This window comes from Clupea harengus, chromosome 2, assembly GCF_900700415.2.
Source record: "Clupea harengus chromosome 2, Ch_v2.0.2, whole genome shotgun sequence".
Lineage (NCBI taxonomy): Eukaryota > Metazoa > Chordata > Actinopteri > Clupeiformes > Clupeidae > Clupea > Clupea harengus.
Window position 1 is genome coordinate 11,085,911 of NC_045153.1, and position 21,733 is coordinate 11,107,643.

At 40.2% G+C, this 21,733-nt stretch overlaps 1 protein-coding gene and 1 long non-coding RNA gene across 3 annotated transcripts in view; both read right to left on the reverse strand.

Annotated features, from left to right (window-relative positions):
• LOC105898443 (nectin-3-like protein) overlaps window positions 1-21,733 on the reverse strand; it is an 82,231-nt gene that overhangs the window by 4,489 nt on the left and 56,009 nt on the right. The gene's annotated exons all lie outside the window — the stretch shown is intronic.
• On the reverse strand, window positions 1,003-1,846 carry LOC116224040. The gene is made up of 3 exons (XR_004165396.2): window positions 1,387-1,846; window positions 1,273-1,294; window positions 1,003-1,059 (listed from the first exon to the last, which is right to left on the reverse strand). It is a non-coding gene; the product is annotated as an uncharacterized LOC116224040 (long non-coding RNA).

Below are 21,733 nucleotides of genomic sequence, written 5' to 3' on the forward strand. Positions count from 1 at the left end.
TGGACCCGATGGAGAAGTGGCTGTATCCTAGGAACCCCCGAATGAAGCGTTGGATGTATGAAGTCCGAATCTTCGAGTTCAATGGAGTCAGAAAAAGGTTCTAGCTCCATTACTTAAAGTCTGTCAACGGGAAGCTCTGACAGTTTTTTAAACAAAGTTCAGGAGGAGCCCATTGGGATGATTGACGGCTGTCACTCATCCCATTTCCACTTTTGAGGAGATTTAAACCCCCCTCATCTGTCTACCACATCACTCAGTCTGCCGTAGCAAAGTATCCCACCTCCTCCCCATTCTCCTCATTTTCATTAATAGCTCTAAGCTCACATTACTCCTTATCCATAGGAGGTGTCAGTGGACATCATTCATACGCAATCTCCACTATGGGCATACCAGGACCACGGCCAGCTACCAAGCCCAACATGCTTATTATCAGCGCTCTAAATCAACCATTCCAGACAAGGACTATCTCTCCTGTGATACAGGTGGGAAAGGGAGCCTGATTCTTCATCTGTGAAAACGGCTTTTGTGGGGAGGAGGTGTAGTAATGTCTGCTTGAAATGGCCATCCCTACTTCATACAACTTTTAAATGGCTCGCACCAAAACCGAGTGACATTTAGCTTCACGTTAGACAAGGTAATGTTTAATATACAGGGGTGCAGTCAATACACAGTTTTGCTTTTTAAAATGACATAAAATACCATCACATGGTTTATTTACGTATTACGTATTTAATACGGGAAAAATGTTTGCAAACTTGTGGTAACATGAAAAAAAAATTCTTGTACTGAAAAAGGGTTTTAAAAAAAATCTTACCTGTAATTGACTGGGAGCGTGAAAGGGAAAGAAGGAAAAGAGAATTTTAAACAAATCAGAACTAACTTTAATAAATGAACAGTAAAATGTAGCATTACATTTAAATAACTAAATCATTTAAAACATGATTAACTGTATACCTGTATATTAAAGTACTTCTACCTTGATTCTCCTGACTCCACAATGCCAGAGTCTTCAATCTGCCTTCTTGAATCTGGAGCCTGAAACCTGGTCATTAATGCAGTCTGGGGAAATACATGAATTCACTCTAAATGGCAGCACACAGTATACATTATATCTGTAGAAATCACATTTTATGATCAACCAGTTAAGTGAAAGAATCACTTAAAAATCATACATTTTAAGTAATCCTTGAATAAATAGAAAAGACACTGGACTGCAGGGCAGCAAAAGGGAAATGTGACAACTCTGTGACCAGTAACAGTAACATAGCTCACCACACTACTTTTCAGCGCAGATCTGTTGAAAACGTAGAGAAAAAGAAATGTTTAAGCTTCAATAACATCACGGAATCCTTTCACACATGTGTTTATATAGGAAATATATTTGACCTGTTATTGAATATGCAAGATGTAAGGAAACACAGGAACACTGTGAATGGAATCCAAAAAAAAAACTTATCTCCTGAAATGACAAAAGTGATCGTCACATTCCTAATAATGTACTTCCTGCTGTACCTCATATCTACAACTAGCAGATCCAATGCAACAAATAATTCATTCATAATTAAAATCAAACAATTTATTGTCAAATTTTTTACATCTTTATATATATATATATATAAAAAATATATTGCATACAGTACAGCTCAGTAAACTAGACATGATAAAACGGTTAAAACATAAGAAATCAGTAAATAATTTAAATTGAACAAATACTCACTGGAAGTTGAAATTATATAAAACTGCAATGAACATGTTGCTGACCCATAGATGTTTGAGGCTTCACAATCATAAAGGCCATTCATGTCGGAATGTAATTTTTGAAAGTAGAGTTTGTTACCATCTGCTTTAACTCTAACATTATTGGAGAGAGGAAGTCCATTCCTGTGAAGAAAATGTTTGCAATGCAATGTTTAGTTTGTGATGACATTATCCCTGATCTAATTTGACAATTGGCAAAAACTATGTTGATGGGTTAACTGTTAAACATTCACATTAGCTCTCCTCTGATCCTTTCCTTTGTCATTTCCACTAGTAAACCAACAGTTTCTGTTGTGTTGAGTATAGAGGCTAATTGTTGAGATGTTGCTTCAGAGAGTTAAGAATGATTGCCATGTACAAACACCCCTCCAACAAACTGTACCTTGTCCATGTATAATTGTCTGGTCTTGGATTGGCATCAGCTTGACATTGAAACACTGGAGATGAAGAGGGACTCTCGAGAGGAGTCACCTTAGCTGACTGAGGGGGGTCTGCAAGAGAATTTCAGTTGTACACAGAATAAGTTGAGAACTTCCTTGTGCCAGTGTTTAGCAGATGGGGGAGAGAAAAAAAAGGTTTTTATTGCGTAATTATCATGAACAACAAAAACAACAAAACGTATTGTCAAGGAAGTAAAAAATAAATGTTATCCACATGTAACATTCTACCACTCTGTTGAAGAACAGTTAAAAAAAAGAGTTGTCAAGGACTGGAATGTTTCAAAGTGTAATGCAAGTCTGCGGGGTCCAATTAAGATTAATAATCCAGACATATAAATAAAATGGCTAACATTAATAATGGAGTCACCACTGCCGTAAACAATAACCAAAAGAGATGATTGGAAACAGTAAACTTTCTTGTTCACTCCTCAGAGCATGGAGTGTCACATTGTATTGTAAAATTAAACTTGCTATATTTAGTATTGGTACAATTTCAGCAGAAAAACAAAATGTCTCAGCTGAATCAGCAGCGGTTCCTTTGCGAGTGATGACCTTTTGCTCAAAATAGTGCAGTGCGGGTCTAATTTTGATTGTGGAGTGCGAGTGCAGGCGGAAAGAAACTGGTGTGGGAGTGGGAGAAAGAAATTACTCACGACTCTCGCAAGATATAAATGTATAAAATGAAAACAATAGGCTTTGTTTTTTGTTCTTAAAGTGCAGAATATTATATGTATTTATATGTTTTTTATTATATGTATTTTGTATTTTGAGTTGTGAAATGTGTGGTCGGGAGCAGAACAGCGCTCTGTTTGCAAGCACAGGAAGACATCGCGGGTAGGGATGCACCGATACCACTTTTTTACAAACCGATACGAGTACGAGTATTTTTATTCGTGTACTTGCCGATACCGAGTACCGATACCGATACTTCTTAGATTTGGTCTCCATGAAAGTGCAATTAATTTGGAGGCAGATTTCATTTTATCCCCTGCAGATTATGTCAAGCCTATAGTACAAAATTAACAGAAGGCTATCCCAAGCCAAAAATAAACAGAGCTTTCTGGTTTTAACACACAAAAAAAGCCTTCAAACAGACAATATCATCACATGAGACAAAATGCAAATATAACCAGATAAAGGCAATTCAATTTGCTGCATAGTTAACAACACAGTCTGCTTAACAAAAAGTGAACAGAACTATTACTGGATTAGCACAAGAGCACATTTCAGTTACAAAAGGATCAGAAGAATCTCCTGCTCAAGTACACAAACAATCACTTAACCTATGTGGCACAGTCTTTCTCTCTACCTCTCTCTCTGTGTGTGCGTGCGCGTTTTTTTCTTTTGCAAGACGTCAGTTAAGATTGGTTGCTTCGGTCTTGCGCCACTAGCATCAGTGAACGCTGTGTACTTAGCACTATGGTGTGTCTTCAGATGTTTAATCAAATTGCTTGTGTTAAACAAAGTACTTTCCTTTCCGCCCCTCCACACCGTAGCAGTGCAGATCTTACACTGTGCCTTACTCCTGTCGTCGTCATTTATCTTAAAATGAGCCCAAATCGCCGTTAAGGCAGCTCAACGGAATTGCTAATCGCTAACGAGATGCTAGCAGCTAAATTAGCGAAACCTGTATACTGAAATACTTTGACACTATGACAAACTTTCCTAACACAGTCAAACATCAAGCAAATGCAACACAAGACGGCAAATAAGCTACTTACTAGTCTGGCAGAGAGTGGTAGGACAGGTAGGACAATAAATCACATTTTGTGTCAGCATAGCCCGGCCAGTTTGATGCAGTGAAATACTGATGAGTGGTATCGGTGCTTGGTATCGGCAATTCAAAACGAGTACGAGTACGAGTATTTTAACGAAGTATCGGCACCGATACCGATACTGGTATCGGTGCATCCCTAATCGCGGGTAATACACTACACTCTGGATTTCCGATCACCAGGTTTCTGAGTAAGACATTTTTAACCTTGGTGTTAAAGATGCGTATCTTGGTTGACGTTGTAATGGCTCCAGCTTTCCAGAGCTAATGCAAGGTGTTAAAAGCTGCTTTGGCTTTTCCAATTCTAGCATCCGTTCCCCCGCTAGTACTCTCAATACTTTTTTTTTTGCGTTAAGATGGCCCTCCGCAGTTCTTCCTTGGTTAGTATATCACAGTTAACGGGAAGGACACTTTCTGCTGGTGGCATATCTGCCCTAACTCTTGGGGCTGGCCTATTCAGCAACTCCTCGAAATGCTCTGCCCATCTTTTCAATTATTCCTCTTTTTTCGTGAGTATGTTCCCTTTTTTGTTGCGGACCGTTCCACCATCCTGCTTGTATTTCCAGCCACCTGCTTGGTGATGTCATAGAGACCTTTTCATGTTTCTTTGTGTGGCTGCATCCTGTGCCTGCTCTTCTAGATATTTGATGTATCTTCACTTGTCCTGTCTTAACCATCTCTTGACTACCTTATGGGCTGTGGTATAAGGCTGTTGTGCCAGAGATTTTTCTGCTCTCGTGCGGCTCCTGTTAATGCAAGGCCGTACCACAGCTAAGGATGTATTTGAGCAACTGTGTGATGCAATTGAGCATGCTGGTCAGTCATAGAAGTTGCTCTGAGGACTGTGGAGCATCAATGATCAGCATATCAGTAAAATATTATATAATATAGATGGAAAGATGCTGTATTTTGGCAGACAAACGAAATTATACACTCGAAATATATTTATTATAAATAAATGTATTTTATAAAATAAAATAATTCAGATTTTTGCTGAAACTGTATTCAGTTTTCTGCTATGTTTTGTTTGTTTGCAGCCTTGTTACAAACTATACAAAAGTGGTGCAGTACAGCATTTGCTTTGAAATGTGATTGTATGAAGGAAAAATATAGATGTAGTTTTCAATGAAGACATTAACCCACTATTACTGCTCTTTATGTAAGTCATGGGCTATCAATGACCACGCGATCCAAAAATGCAACTATAACAAACACCTTTATCCAAAGAGGATATTGCATTGCCCAGGAATTGAAACCCAAGACAGCTACTTGTTATTCAACTAACTAACCATTGTACCACTGATCACACATGGTAAATTTGCCACACTCAAAAGTAGTATCTACAGTATTGTGATCTGGCCCCTTACTGACCAGACTGGATGCTCATCGGCCCCAAGGTCATTTGAGTTTGAGACCCATGGTTTAGACAGAGTTATCCAGTGGCTGCCTGCATTTGGTTTGTAGCAGATGAACATTGTACTTAGTTCTGACGGATGTCGTTGTTTCGCATTTCTTCAGCTTGAGCCTCTAAGTGGTGGTCCGATACTGCATCTGCACCCCGTTTCACTCTTACGTCCAGTAGGGATCTCCAGAACTTCTGGCTAATGCAAATATGGTCTATCTGAGTTTCCGTCATCCGGTCAGGTGACATCCATGTGGCCTTGTGCACATCTTTATGTGGGAAAAGTGAGCCTCCAATGACCATATCGTTATCTGTGCAAAAATCTGCAAATAACTCCCCATTCTTGTTCGTTACTCCAAGTCCATGTGTACCCATTATCTTTTTATAGCCTCTGTTATCAGATCCAATTGTTGTTTGTTGGTGCATGACACTGCACAATCTGTAAGTTGATCCTACGATGTTTGGTCTTAAAATGAGCTGTGATTCTCCTAGAGCTGATCGGTTCCCAGCTGATAAGTGCCTTCTGTGCTTCTTCATAAATCCTACACCTTCCGTATGGTGCGCATTCCTTTCAGTGTGGCCAGAATACAGAATTAGCTCAGCGGTTGCTAATCTGGTTTGACCTGCCTGAGTCCATCGTGTCTCGCATAAACCGAGTACTTGCAGGTTGTACCTTTGCATTTCATTTGCGATTATTATTGCTGTACCCCCTTGATACATGGACCTCACATTCCAAATTCCTATCATAAAGATCGTCTTGGGCGTAAGAAGATTTGGCAGTGTAGATTCTATCGCCGTTTGTCCACTCTGTGTCATTCTTGCTCTTCTAGTAGAAGGCGGTTCTCCCAAAATTTGATTGGTCTTGATGTTTCAGTAATCCAATAAATCCACTGAGCTGGCCCACCTAGCTTCACCAGAGCCCCTTTAGCCAGCACATTTCTGGGTTATTCCAAGCAGGCCTTGATGGCAGCCGTAGCGGCCTGGGTAGAAACTACCCACCATACATCACCCTATTTGGCAATCCCATACTTTGTCTGTTACCACCTCCTGCCGACTAGGACGAGGGGATGGACTTCGGTAGGCCCTTGTATTTACAGTCAGAGATTAATCTTTTCTCATGCAAGACTATTATTTTATTCGCCATACAAAATAAGCTGAAAAACACAAAACAAGTTTCAAGATTCCCTATGAATAAAACCGGTCTTAAATGAGCTCGCCAACCATTTTTTTTATTAAATCCTATTTTTTTTTAAACTGAAAATGAAAAAAAGAAACCATCACTTTGACGCACTTGCCATGGTTCTAGTGTTAAATAGGTTGTTGGTGTCTGGGACCCTTGAGCCCGACGGCTGTATGAAACTGTGCGATGTGCATTCTCCGCTTTTTTTAGATGGGGAATATGGGACATTTCAGCTAAATGTTTCATTGAAATTGTAGTGGTAAAGTTTAGTCCATTGTGGTGATCTGAAAACATAGAGATGGAAAACAAATGCTATAGCACTGTACTCACAATGGATGTTGATAGAGTAAGGGATCGTCCGCTGTCTTTCCAACGTTGGGTGTCTGACCAAACACAGGACCTCCTTGTTGAGGATGTCTCTGGAGGGCACACCCATGAGACTGCAGGAGACATTCATAGATCCGTCTGGGTTCTCAGTAGAGTTTGTTATTGATCTCACAGATATTCTAAGGGAACTGGCATTCCAGAACACCTCAGCAGGAGGATGAGCAACATCAGCTCTGCATGTTCAAGAGTTGCCTCACTTTGTGCCAACCAAAGGTGTAATGTGGGAATGTTATCTTCAGGTCGAGCTAAAGGATAAAAAAGGGGTTGTTTGTCATATGTAAAATCCACAAGTAGTATTTTTGATGTGCTACTCTAAAACTGAATTTGATTCGGTAAACTTTGCATCAAATACCGTTTGTTTCAAGTAATTGATATATTTTAATATCTATACAACATTGCTGTGTGGTCTCCAACAGTAACAGTAAATTACGTTTACTTTCAAAAACATATCAAACAAGGCAGGCTTGCTCAACGTATCATAGCTTTAATCTCATTCATTTAATTTACTATTTACAAAATGGAAATAAATATGCCGGTGTCCAAAAGAAATTCAGTTCGCTTGCCAGGCATGATAAAAGATTACAGAGAGATAATCTGCACAATTATAGCATCAACAGCATATCTGATATGTAATTTCAATTTATTTTTTTTCTTTGATGGATATCATGTATAACCATGAAGTAGGCTTTGTTAATTAACCAGCCTTTTTGTAGGAGGAAGGGGTATTCCACATCTGGGGATCCCTAAACTGTACTAGAAGCCCTCAGAAACATTTATAATCTGAATCTGAAAATCTTGCTGGGGGGGGTCTTCTGTCAGGGGGCCCAGACCTCTTAGCAGTGGCCTTATCACTGACAGACACACACTAGAGGACAAGGACATAGGAACTCACATATGACACAAAACATACATTTAAAGTAGAGCTGCAACGATAATAGTATATATTAGATATTAGAATAGTAGATATTAGTAGTTATTAGTAGATATTAGTAGTTAAAGAAGCACTATTCCAGTATTTCAAAGAGAATGAGCTGTGGGAGCACAAGAACAGTGAGTGTCTAGCAGCAATTATCATAGACATATATGATATATCTATAACTTATAGTAAGGTTTAAGCTTACATGTTGGAAAACAGAACGTCTCATGGAGGATGCTTGCTAACGCTATTTCATAAATGTTAAGTGCAATGTAGTAAATCAGTGAATTATCAGAGTAGCCTGTATTTTCGTTTGTTCTGAATAGTTAACCTCCTCCACTTAGCATTCTTCAAACAAAAGATTGTGGAAAAAATATATATTTCATAAGTTGAATTTGAATGTCACTTGCAGCCCAGTTATTCTTGCGTTATTTTGCACTTGCAGAGGCTTGATTGCTAATTTGAGTTACTTTTAAAACTTTATTTGCACTTTCTCTTTACTTTTAAAAGCATATTTGCACTTTAATTTGTATTACTATTTAATTTATGTATTATGATTACATTTGTTACTCAAATACTTTTGAAATTCAAATTCCAACATTTTGAGTCGTTATTTAATTTGCTATGGGAAATAATCATTAGATTAGTCGATTAATCGAAAAAATAGTCGATAGATTAATCGATTACCAAAATAATCGTTAGTTGCAGCCCTAATTTAAAGCAGTCCATGTCTATAATGATCAGACCAGGGGGGTTTCTAGTTATAGAAAATATCAGGGGTGAAGTCAAATTTGCCTGGATTTTTATTTTTAAGGGAGATTGGCATTGGTAAATTAGGGAGGTATATCTACCAAGATATTAAGATCACATGCATGACAAGACAGAAAACTTTTTTTGAATCCCTATATAGCCTATATGTATGTGTTTTGTTCCTCAACATTGCTTTGGCAATTAAAAGTAAACATTAAATTCAAGAAAAGTATATTATCTTGAATCACAACTTTCTGAGTGTGACTCACATGTATAAGGAACACTAATCAACTTCCTTGATAACATCATTATGTTGTCAGAAAGAGCAATCATACCTTGGACTTTCAGCTGAATGGACTTGCTGACAGGACTGCCTTCAAACAGAACAAAGTGACATGAGTAATTCCCACTATCCTGAAGTCTTGCATCCTGTAGACAAATATTTCCGATGCCTTGTGGTATACTCCCAGTAAATTGAAGGCGATCCTTGAGTCCATTTACTTCTTCAGGAGTTGGATCCTTATTTCTTATGATTGTGAAAATCTTTTTTTCTGGTTTCTTCAGTGTTTTTCTCATCCAGTCTACTCGAAGAACCTCAGCACCATCTCCAGACAGTTTACAAACTAGCTCAACAGTTTCTCCAGTAATTACTTCCTTATCATCACCAATAATGTTGATGGCTGTTGAAATAAAGTAAAGAAAGTTTTATGCCAACATATGTGACAAGAACAACAAAACTAAACTAAGAGCAAACTCTGTTTACATTCAGGAAGACCCTGCAAGGCGCTAGACAATTGTTATCACTCCCAGATAAAATTATAGTATTTACCTTGAGAAATCCTCAGAAAGCTCAACAGGAGTAATGTATATTTTTGCGGCCAAGCCTTCCGCTCCTGCAGATGGGAATTAGATTTTTTTAATCAAAGAAAAGGTATCTATGGAGATCTTCAGTCTCTGTTGATTTTCAGAGGGGTGTAATTGCTTGTTTGATGCTAAAGCAAAACAGGTCATAAATGGTTTGTTTAGACATGAATACTTTACATTAACGTTAAACAATCAAAGTTAAACCTTTTTGAGTTTAAAATGTTACATTTTTTTACACATTCACAACTGAACATGTTGGCTATCTGAGATGGAGTAGGTTTACCAGAATTATTTTTGTTCTTGTTTGATGGGTATGAAGAAGAAAATAAAGTTTTGTGAATGATCTATGTATGTATTGTATTAAGTAGATCCTTTTAGGCTGAATCAAGAGGTACAAACTTCGACATCTCAATTTAACACAATAGGCCTGTGACATTTTGTGGTTTCTTGCTGTGTTTCCGTTTCGTTCTGCGTACACCAGGCTGCATGGTGATCAATGCTGTCTATATGAACATCAAACAATGTAATTTGCCTGACAACGGAATTTGATTGGATAGTTAGAATGTTACGCAGCACATCCGGTAGGCTGAAAATTATGAAGGCTCCTACTCCTACTCCTACACGAGGGTCTAGCTACAGCTGAGAAACAGCTCTTCAGCAAGAGTATCACAAGTAATCAGGTAAATGCTTGTTTCACAATAGTTGTTGAGAATGACAGAATACAAATGGAATCCTTTTAGCCCTGCTATGATTCTTAGACTCACAAGATATATAAGGTCAAGCCTAGAGAGGATTTTATCATCCAGTTTATTTTGTGTTGATGTTCTTGCTCTTTGACGCTCACTGCTAGGAGAACCTCACAGATTTAAATGGGAGCCACTTGCATTGGTTGTTGTCGCTCGCTCATGTAGTTGGCAATTAGGACAGATTTTGGTCCTTTTTAAAATTGTCATGTGAAAGCAAACCAAATCTACACCATGCAACAGTGTAAGAATATAGTGGTGCTGAACAAAACAAATCAGCAATAGGTCTGAAGCAACCTAAAACTACAGAGGATGATTTGGTGACCCAGATTCAAGAAAACTTTTTCAAGTTTGGATTGTATAGTGATTCCTTTCTGGTGCTGGGCATTTTAAAATGTCCACTAACCAATCATCTTTTCCTAAAGCTAAAAGAACATAGAATAAATTACAAAGTCAATAAAAAGGGGAGTGCGTTCGATCAGTCTCAAAAAGCATCGGCGAACAGTTGGGCCTTTAGTCTAGATTTGAAACTGGCTACAGTTGGAGTACATTTGATGTCATCAGGAAGTTGGTTCCAGAGCTTCGCAGCTGCTTCACCATGTTTAATTCTGACAGAAGGTATTACCAACAAATTTCTCTCCAGTAATCTGAGAGATCTAACAGAATGTTATACCGCAGAAACATATCTGAGAGGTAAATTGGTCCTGTCCCATTTAGTGACTTACAAACAAGCAGCAGTGCTTTAAACAGGGGCGTAAATATAGACAGTGCAGGCAGTGCGGTTGCACAGCGGCTCGTGGGGCCCGTAGGGAAGTGGGCCCTCCAACAATGCGTCAGGCGGAAGCGGCTGACTAAAATTGACACCTCTTAAAGTAACAGCATGTAGCAATTGTACTTTAGGGTTAGGGTTAGGATTAGCAATTTTACCTTAAAATAACAGCTTAAAAAAATTGGGCCGCTACAATGACGTTTAATATGGAGAATCGCCTCTGTGCCATTGCCATACCAGGGTCCGTGGGCATATTACTTCGCTATGTACGTTTCTGGAAGCCGCCCGAGTACTACTCTCTGCTGGACTAGTAAGTAACTTATTTGCCGTCTTGTCTAGTTTTGTCTTGTGTTGCACTTGCTTGATGTTTGTCTGTGGCAGGAAAGTTGTTGACACTAGTTTGTCATAGTGTCAAAGTAAGCAAATTTCAACAGGTTTAGCATCTCATTAGCGATTAGCAATTCCTCCGTTGTGCTGCTTTAAACAACTTCAAAAACGACCTTGTTCTTGTTTACAATAGTGCCTTATACTAAACATAGCACAAAAAAGTAAGGACATTTGTGTTTGGTAGATTATTTCTTTGTTGAAACAGTGCTTCTCTGCAATAAATCTTATACTGTTGGAAAGCCTGTTTATTTCCCTTTTAAATGGTGCCACATTTGTAAGGAACATGCATTTGTGGGATGAGCAGCACAGCTGAGTATGTGGGTTGCGCCCATGAAAAATGTGAGAAATACACACAATTTATTTTGACTGCTTCAATTTATTGCATTTGTTATTAATACATTTACATTTAGTCATTTAACAGACGCTTTTATTCAAAGCGACTTACAAGGAAATGTAAAACTACACCGAGGTAGGAGGTGAGGGAAATCGAACTATAAACCTTGCAGTTACTAGCCGACAGCGCTACCCACTGTACCAGATCACACTCGCTGTCACTTATTCATACATAGATATCACCGCATAGACAGCCTCATACACCGCTTCTTGTCTTGCTCTCACAACGGTGGCGGTGTTGGATTTTGCCATGATTATAGTCTTGTATTCTTCATAAGCGTTCATGATCATCTCCTGCTCGCCAGCAGAGAAAAAAAGAGGCACTTTCTTTGAGTTTAGAAGCCATTTTACCGTCAGAAAATCAATGTTTAGGTGATCGACCTTTACTGCCTTTTGAAGTAGGACGTGCACGCGCAATTGCCCTGATAAGTTTAGCCTGGTTGAAATGAACCACATGATTTGGATGCGGACCAGCCTTTGACGAGCTGATATATCCTGTCCTCAATCAGCTCGCTAATGTTAATGGGCTAATTGGACAATTAATTAACTTAGCTTCAGCCCTTACGACAAACGAGGCCCTGAATACTAATACATTCATTCACAGCCCAACAATGTGCTAACAAATGTTCCCTTAGAGTTGCTTGGATTTTGGGTCAACATAATAAAACATTTACTGACGGAGGGGTTGTCAATGAGTGCGGTAACTGAAACCTTACTTCAGAAAAAAATAAAAGAAGAGTTTTGTGAAAAAATCAAGCAAATACGTATGTCAGCATCATCAGCCACAAAGAAAACTGAAATATGAACCCAGGATGTGCTAGCACAGCTGGATGAAGCAATTCATAAGGCACCATGTGTAGGCTTGGCTGTAGATTAGTCCACTGATGCAACAATGCTCAGCTGTTAGTTTATGTAAGGTTCTTCAACATGGAGAAGAAAGAGTTCTGTGAAGACTTGTTAGGGGTTACACCCCTTCAGACCAGTACAAAAGGAGAGGACATCTACCTGGCCATAAAGAGATGTTAACAAAGAGGGGAATAGAGCCGAAACAAGTGGTTTCAATAACCACAGATGGAGCCCCTGAATAGTACTTTCTTTATTTGATTTGACAGTCAGTTGTTGACTACATACAGACGTTGATACATACTAGGCTACTTTAATATATATGGCACTGAATCATATCGCAAGTTAGACATTATGATGTTCCGGACCTCTGCTTGAGGAAATCTTCTCTATCTGGACCTCTTTGAATTTTAATTGAATACCCCTGTACTAGACCATCTGGTTGAAAAAACATTTTAACATCTACTTCACTCATACGGTGTAGATATAGAGATAGAGAGTCATCAAAATCACTTCACACACCAATGAGTTACTGATGGTTATATTACAACGTTTAGTTGAGAGGCTTTTGCACAATTTGGGGGAATTTTTATTGGGAAAAATGTTCAATAACTTTACTTGTTTACAGTGTAGCAGTGACGTGCGGTGAGGTTCGTGGCTGGTGAGGCACTGATTCTTTCAGAGTCAAATTTACAAATACATAAACCCAATAGAGTATCTAAGATCACCATTCAATTGGCAGCTTTCACATTGACTACTGGTTGTTTTTCATATCAGCATTCTTTACACACACATAGGTAAGGTGCATACAGTAGGCAGCTGCTAGCTTGTGATGAACTCATGTGTAAATATTATGCACTCATGAATATGAACTCGTGAATATGAACTCTTTCTTACGAAGTTGCACAAGCACCCTGAGGGTTTCTACCTTTTCCCATTATAATTTTAATAGTTAAATCGAGGAGACTATAACATCAGCTAGATAACCAGCTATCATTTCATGCAAATTGAACTCTTCCGATTAACTCGTAAGGCTATTAAGTGTCCTTAGCTAGCTAATTAGCTAACGTAGCAACAGGATAACCATTGCAACCAGGAAACACAATTTAACCCTACAATTTAAGTTTAATTTCCAAAATTAGCTCACCAATAAAAAACAGTCTTGGGTTCAAAGTGATCACAACCACTTGTGTGATGTTAAATGGCTTCACATAGACATTACAATCCCAAGAGAAATAATGGGAAATCAACGGAGCTGCCGCTGTAAGTTCAAAACCAAATTTATTCTTGAGGTTCCAAACATGTTCAAAGGAATTTGGCTTTGAATGTGAGAAGTCGATCGAGTTATCTTCTGTCCCGTCGCTTGAAGCTTACCTTTTAGCTCCGGCATGGGTCTCCCATTATTAATCATTTCACGTTTGGACTGAAAGTCCAGTTTGGAGAACTGCTTCAGCTTAGCAATACAATCTTCCATTCCACAGAAGTGTAGAAGAAGAGCAACGTTCCCCAGCATAACCCCGACAGGTGCGCTCTCGCACGCCCCCTTCATTGAGGCAGAGGTACTGTGTGCCTCACCTACATGATTTTTCAATGCGTTTTGAGCTCAGCTCAAAGGTTCTACGCATGCGCACGCATGCGCAAAACCCAGTTTGGAGCGATTGCGCAATCCTAGGTGAGGCACTGCCTCACTAGCTCCCATAGACAATACATGGTGCCTAACCTGACCGCACGTCCCTTGTTTTCTCCCGTCTATTTGAATAGGACATGCGCAAATTCAGCGAATTCAGCGTTTTTCATTATAAAAATGCTCGAAATGATTGCAATCATGCAGAAATTACACCTATACCACATATTATTAGAGAAATATGAATATTTATTTTATTTTATAATTTTTTTTTATAAAAAAATTTTTTTTTTACTTTTCAAGATGACAGGTCATATGACTAAATTATGTAATGGCGGGCCGCCATCAACTTAAGTGTAACTGGGCTTTGAAAATATGAAAATAACATAAAATGTAAGCAATCCCTGGAATATCTGAATCATATCATTGTCATAGTCTATTAAAATACCAGCCGCTAAACAGAAGTTGTTTATGGTAGCCTTTGTGAGACCTTTCAGTTAAGGGGGTTGTGTTGTGCCAGGTGTCTGAGCCAGCTATCTAATGTTAGCCCGTTAGCAAGGTAACTACCCACAACATAAACAGCTCGCTAGCAGCTCGGTCGATTATTGACCTGTCAATCTCACTGCAAATATCTACTTTAACAACACAGCCCCATGCGCCAGACACACCTATCTACTTTCATCAGTCACGCAGCACACGCTGTCTGAATGTTCCGTAACGTCAGCCAATCAAATCGCATGTATGAAAATACGCCAACGCAGGCGCAGGCTGTGTTGATAAAGTAGATATTTGCAGTGAGATTGACAGGTCAATAACCGACCACGCTGCTAGCGAGCTGTTTATGTTGTGGGTAGTTACCTTGCTAACGGGCTAACATTAGATAGCTGTCAGCAATCAAATCGATTTCATGCTAATATTCAAAGTGCGCGACGCTGAAAAAAAAGAAGGCGGGCCAAACGCTTTGTGTGAATGAGTTGGTTGAAAAACCCAGCTATTGTAAATTCACAAAGTACCAAACAAACCCTTATGGGCTGAAACACACCAAACGCGTTTTTTAAAACGGCAGACGCTTTAAAAACGTCTTGGCAAAGTGTGGCGGGCAAAACAGCCACAGGGGCACCAGGCTGTTTTGCCCGGCGCCTAGGAAGCGGAGCTGCGTGCGCAACATGCCTGGGCCGAGTGTGACATTAATGAGCGGTGCGCCTCCGCGCCTTGCGCTGGAAAGTTGAGAATAGTTCAACTTTTAAGCGCATCTAAAAAACGCTAGAAAGACGCAACGCGTGGCGGAGAAAAGGCGCACACGCAAGGCCATAGGAAACAATGCATTTGCTAGCGTCCCGTTTTTTAAAACGCGTTTGGTGTGTTTCGGCCCTATAGCGACCAATAGCACAATTCATTCTTGAGAAAACTGCCTGTCTTGGCTTCTGACAAAGAGATGCCTGGCACAGTGAATTTACACTGAGTGGGCATGTCGGGCTGTTTATAGTGTAACAGACTGAACTAGCGAGCTAGTTACCAAGCAATCCAGCTAGTAGGCTATCCTGTCACTTGTTTTTATATCAGAAATGTCATTCTGTTAAACACACAGGGTTAATTATATTGCAGCGTGAAACTAGCCTAAATAGTGCAACTCGCTTCCGCTTTCTAACCACAACCCAATTTGGACAGCTGTGGTCAGGAAATTGCCTACAGTGTACAAACAGGTTTCGTAGACACTACTATAACCATAGACACTACTACAATATTCAATTTATTCACTCGTATACAGTGTAGTCACCAGAATCACATCACACATCATTTGGTCTACTGATGGTTATAGCAACGCCTGTTTCCTGCTAGTATTTCTGTGTGAAGTTTTTTTTTCTAATGTGTTTGGTAGTAGCTATCTACCCCAGCCTACAAATTGACCAACTAGGGAAATGTATGGCCAGCGTTGATGAAGCTGTTAGAACTGTCTGAGATCTGGTAAGCGGATCCGTGCAGTACTTGGAAACGCGGAGAACATACGCTACTGAGCTACTTTTAGGGCGGATCCGAGGACCAGAACCGCTACATCTACATAAACACACACACCACAGCACCTTCGCTTCTGGCTATTGAACATTAACAAACTCCCGAACAGATCCGTAGTAGTGACTAAAGCAACGAACCTTTAGACAAATTGGTTGATAACGTAGACACGTCTTCATTTTTCCTGAGAAAACTGTGCCTTGAATAAGGGTATCTCTGTAGCTTAACTTCTTCCTCTTTTTCTTCTTTGTCGTTTACACGAACCACGTCACAGTCCTGACCAACCAACCTTCTTCAGGGGCGCGGGAAGGGGGGCTTTACTATTCAGACGAAAATGAAAACCCCGACAGCCAGGAGGAAATTCAGGAGCGAAAATGTGTTATTGAAAAGTGATGAAGAAGACTAGAAACTATAGTTTGAATCACTTGTGTTGTTACTTTTAAATTAAAGCCATTTTAGCTTAGCCGTGTTGTCCGTTTTCTATTAATCATTGTAACTTGAAGTTAGAAAGTAATTGGTTGCTACGCAACACCTGAAACACATTGTGTCGTGAGAAGACTTGAGAGCTCAACAAAACGACATGTTTTCTGTTTACAATGACACTACCATTTATTTTCATTTACAAAATGAAAGGAGAGAAAAATGCCATATAATAAACAACGTACTAACCTCGACCGTTCATGTTTAATGTAATTTCTATGGAGAAAATTATTCGTAGTGCATATTGTGTTAACACTGTGAAATAAGTTTGGTGGGAATGTAAATGTGGTTTTTTGTCGGTTGATATTTTCTCGTATTGTTCTTTGTTTTGAGAGACTGTTACTTTTTAAATTAGTTTGTTGCTCCCGACAGATAACATTTGAATGTATCAGAGACGGTAATAAAGTAACGATAAAAAGGTAACTGTCGCAATGGCTAGCAACAAGCAGAAACACATTTCTGAGGTTTTTTTGCAGTAATATAGTTAAGAAGAGTAAAATTAGCGATCAACAGTCTGTTCAAACAGAAAAAGACAAGGACGTCAACAACAACAACTACAACAGAGCAACTACACCTGCTTCAGAAAGTGATTACACAGACGCAGGAACCGCAGGAGAACCGTTCAGGCTAGCGTTAGCCTGACAGGATTTGCTAGTGGTGAGGTTTGTGAACCAACCGTGACCATTGCCTCTGCTGAGGGTGAGATACACAGGATTGATGTCAGGGGGACCTGAGGAACCTTACCAGCCCAACATGACATTTCCTGTCAGGTGAAGTGGTGCAGAATCTTTCGAAAGATCATTTCAACGTGGATGGTTAGAGAAATGGAAATGGCTACATTATATCAGAGAATCTGACTGTGTGATTTGCTTTACGTGCACCAAAGCCACAGAAAAAGGATAACTGCACCTCGCAGACAATAACAGCACTTTAGTTAGGGGATTTAGTAATTGGAAGAAAGCTCTTGAAAAATTTGCCCAACATGAGTTATCCGAATTGCACTCAGAGAGATTGATGCCGATCAATGCTATGCTTTCTAATGTTGCGGCTCGGGAACAGGCTACGGCAAGGACAGTGCTAGAGCTTTTGTTCCGATCGATCAAGCTACTGGGCCGGCAGGGGTTACCAATCAGAGGGCACGACCATCGCGATGGCAACCTCTGGCAGGTTATGCTGACACACAATCTCCCCAAAGCCAGAGAATGGATGCTACGGAGGGACAATTGGATGTCCGACAACATCCAAAACGAGATCCTGGAGATGTTTGCTCATGCCATTCAACGCGAAATCATGTCAGAAATTTGTCACCGTTCCTTCTTGGGACTCACAGCAGATGGTACCACTGACATCAGTGCAAGCAAACAATTCTCATGCTGTTTGCAGTTTGTGGATTTGGATTTAAGGCCACACAACTTGTTTCTTTGATTGTACAATGCAAGTGACTCATCTGCAGAGACATTGTTTTCTTGTATCAAGGACATTTTCATCCGTTTGAACATACCCCTGGAACGTTTGGCAGGGTATTGTTTCGATGGTGCATCCAATATGTCTGGGCGTTTAAACGGTGTCCAGGCGAAGCTAAAAGCGGAGTGCCCAGAGTCCCTGTATGTACATTGCAGTAACCATGCTTTGGATCTAGTTCTACAGGAGGTAGCAAGGGAAGTGAGGCTCATTGCAGAGGCATTGAACTTTGTTCAGGGGGTTTGTACAGTTATCGGAGAATCAGCCAAGCGCAAACAGCTGTTCAAGTCACTTTTTGGGTCTGAGGATGTGGTGTGCAACCTACTGGGGCTTTGTCAGACCCGATGGTGCATTCGCACCACTGCCATTTCCAGGGTCATCAGAACAATATACGATACACTCCTGGAGACTCTACACACGTTGGATGAGGGCTGAGGTTCGGGCCAAGATCTCCGGGTTGTACAAACAAGCCAAACAAGCGAGGACATATTCCGGACTTTTTATGTAGCCAGGCACTATTCGGGCCTTCTGAGGCAGTGGCACGGAGTCTGCAGAGCAAGACATCAACTGCACGCGCAGCCCTTGAGTGTGTCACAGTCCCATCTTAAAATGCCCTGTGCTTCCAGAGTGAGTAAAACCCCAGCTCGCATCCGCAGCACCACAGAACCCGAGGCTTTGGCATGTGACTCCGGAGAAGCACGGTGGAGGCGTCAGTTCTTTGAAGCTGTGGACTTAATTCAAGCGGAGCTCAGACAAAGGTTTGATAAGGTTGGAATGAAAGTGGCTGCACAGAGAGAAACCATTCTCATCGATGCTGCAAACCAAAACCTATCTGGACTTAACAAGGAAGTGCAACTACCAAAAAAGATCAGTCGATCACGCATACAAATGCAAATTACACTACTGGGTGGCCTAAGCAAGGAGAGAAGGTTCGCTACAGTGCCAGAGGTTGCCGAATTTATTGCATCGTTGTATCCCCAAACACGAGAGCTGTTCAAAGACGTTGAGGCATTTGTGGAACTTTGTTTATGTCTACCTGTGTCAGCTGCCCCATCAGAAAGATCATTCTCGGCCCTGAGACGACTGAAAACCTGGACGCGAACTACCATGAGCCAGCGTAGATTGGCACATCTTGCGCTGATGCACGTACACAGTGACATTCTGGACAGACTGGATATACCATCCCTTGTGAAGATCTTCATTGGCAACACGCCTGAACGGAAGGCCACGTTTGGTGCTCTGTAAATCGAGGTAAGCCATGGTTTTAAATCCCAATGCCGCCAATAGTAATTTGCATAAATTGTGTACTGGCTACGGAAAAATTAAATAAAGTTTGCATATATCACAAATGTTTCATGCTTTTGTTCTGTGTTTTTTAAATGACAGTTGGTGGTCACAATCAGCGCTATAGCCTCTAAATACTCGTCTAATATCATATTGCTATGATGTCACATATTTTAGTAGAGCCCACAGCCCCCCCTGCATGAAAGACTTACTTTACTCGCTTTGCCCTATTTGCTCTTCTACGTCACTATCACCTGCCTCCACCAGAATATATGAATAAAACACAGAACTTTGCCTGGCTGGCATGCATCAGCACTGTATGTTTCCTAAGAAACCCCGGGTGTAAAGCTTAATTTATGGTCGGCCTTTTACGCAGGCACGCAAGACACAAAAGAGCCCCTTGCATCCTTGCGAGCCCCCTCCTCTTGCGTGATTGGACGTGAACGGGGGGCTGAGTGACATCACGTATGAAAAATAAATAATAGCACAAATATTTATTTTGACAGCACAAACCAGCACAAACGATTGGGACTATTTTGATGAGATTTGGACGTGGACAGGGGGCTGAGTGACGTCACAGGCCAGAACATTTTATTTTGAATTACTCTTAATAGCACTGAAAAACCTTAATAGCACAAACAATATTTTTTTACGGCACAAACCAGCACAAACCTAGCACAAACTAACAGCAGTGCTATTTTAATATTTTGAATGATACGGGGGCCAACTTCACATAGGTAATTGGCTCCACTGTTGCTGGGCTTTTGCAGTGGTCCTCTGTTTTAAAAATGATTGAATATATTTGTATTAATTTTGCCTTACGGCCGGCCAGGTGAAGCTGAAAAAAAAGAGATGGCGGACCAAACTCCGTAGATGGTTGTATTGTACATAAAAGTTGTTTGTTTGACATTTGCTTTTGCTAAGATTTTTTTAAGTTACAGAGAAATAGACCCTGTGCAATGTAAAAACCCTGTTTTTGTAACTGGAAAATGCGTCTGAGTTGATTTGCGAGGTGTCTGAGCCAGCTATCTAATGTTAGCATGCTACTACCCACAAGCTAAACAGCTCGCTAGTGGCATTTGGTTTGTTGACATGTCAATCTCACTATAAATGTCTCCATCATCCATCAAGCAACTAAACTCCAGTCGAGTCACATAGACTAGGTCTATAGAAATGTTTTTTTTTTTTTAGAAAATAAATTGAAGCCTGAATTGAGCCTAACAAAGAAGGCTCACTTCCTGAGGTTGCTGAGGATGTTCAACCTACCAAAGGCCATGATGGTTCACCTTTGCAAAGCCATCCATCCTAACCTGCTCCATCACCATCTGGTGCGCTGCCTCCACTGCCAAAGACAAAAGCGGACAGCTACATATCATTCATTCAGCTGAGAGGGTGATTGGCTGCAATTTGCCTTCGCTCCAGGACCAAAAGGACTCCAAGCCCCTCAAGTGAGCAGGGAAGACTATGGCTGAGCCCTCCCACCCTAGTCAGGTCTGGTCAAACTCCCCTCTGGTAAGAGACTGCGGTCCATCAGGACCAAACCCTCATAACATTAATAACAGTTTTCTTTCCAACAGCAGTCAGTCCCATCAACAATGCCCACAAACTCCTGATTCATCCCACGGACAGCTATTCAGTGTGCCATATTGACACATTTCCCCCTTTTAAATTCATATAGATACATACTAAGTTAAGTCTATGTAAAATTGTATTTAGATTGTTATTGTCTATCTTGATGTTTCTTTTGAGGAAAAAAAGTTTCTTTGTCTTTTCCCCCTTTGTACACTTACCGTTTTTTCAGCCACACAACCAAAACATATTCCTTGTATGTGGAAACCTTCTTGGCAATAATCCTATTTATTCAGATGTTCCTAACTGATATGGAGGAAAATGTTTCAACATCAAATAGTGTTTGATTCTCTTTAATACCACTTGTGGAGCTGTATCCTGAAAAAAGGAATGTTTTTTTTTCTTTAAAGGAATTTCAAAAATGAATGATAATAAACAATGAAAAAGCTGCTTAATCAAATTTCGCAAATATGGTGTATTTATCTAGCGTAGTTAGCTGCGCAATAGGTATATTTTTGTGTAAAACGTTGAAAACATTTGTCAAACCGGATTTCCAAGCAAAACCTTGAAGAATTAGAAAGATTCAATGTTTGAAAACCAATGCAACAGCGGCATCTCCTGGCCGTCATAAAGTCAAACAAGTACGCTATGAAACACTAGTTTGTCAGTCCTAAACAATTGTTGAAGCTTAAGATATTA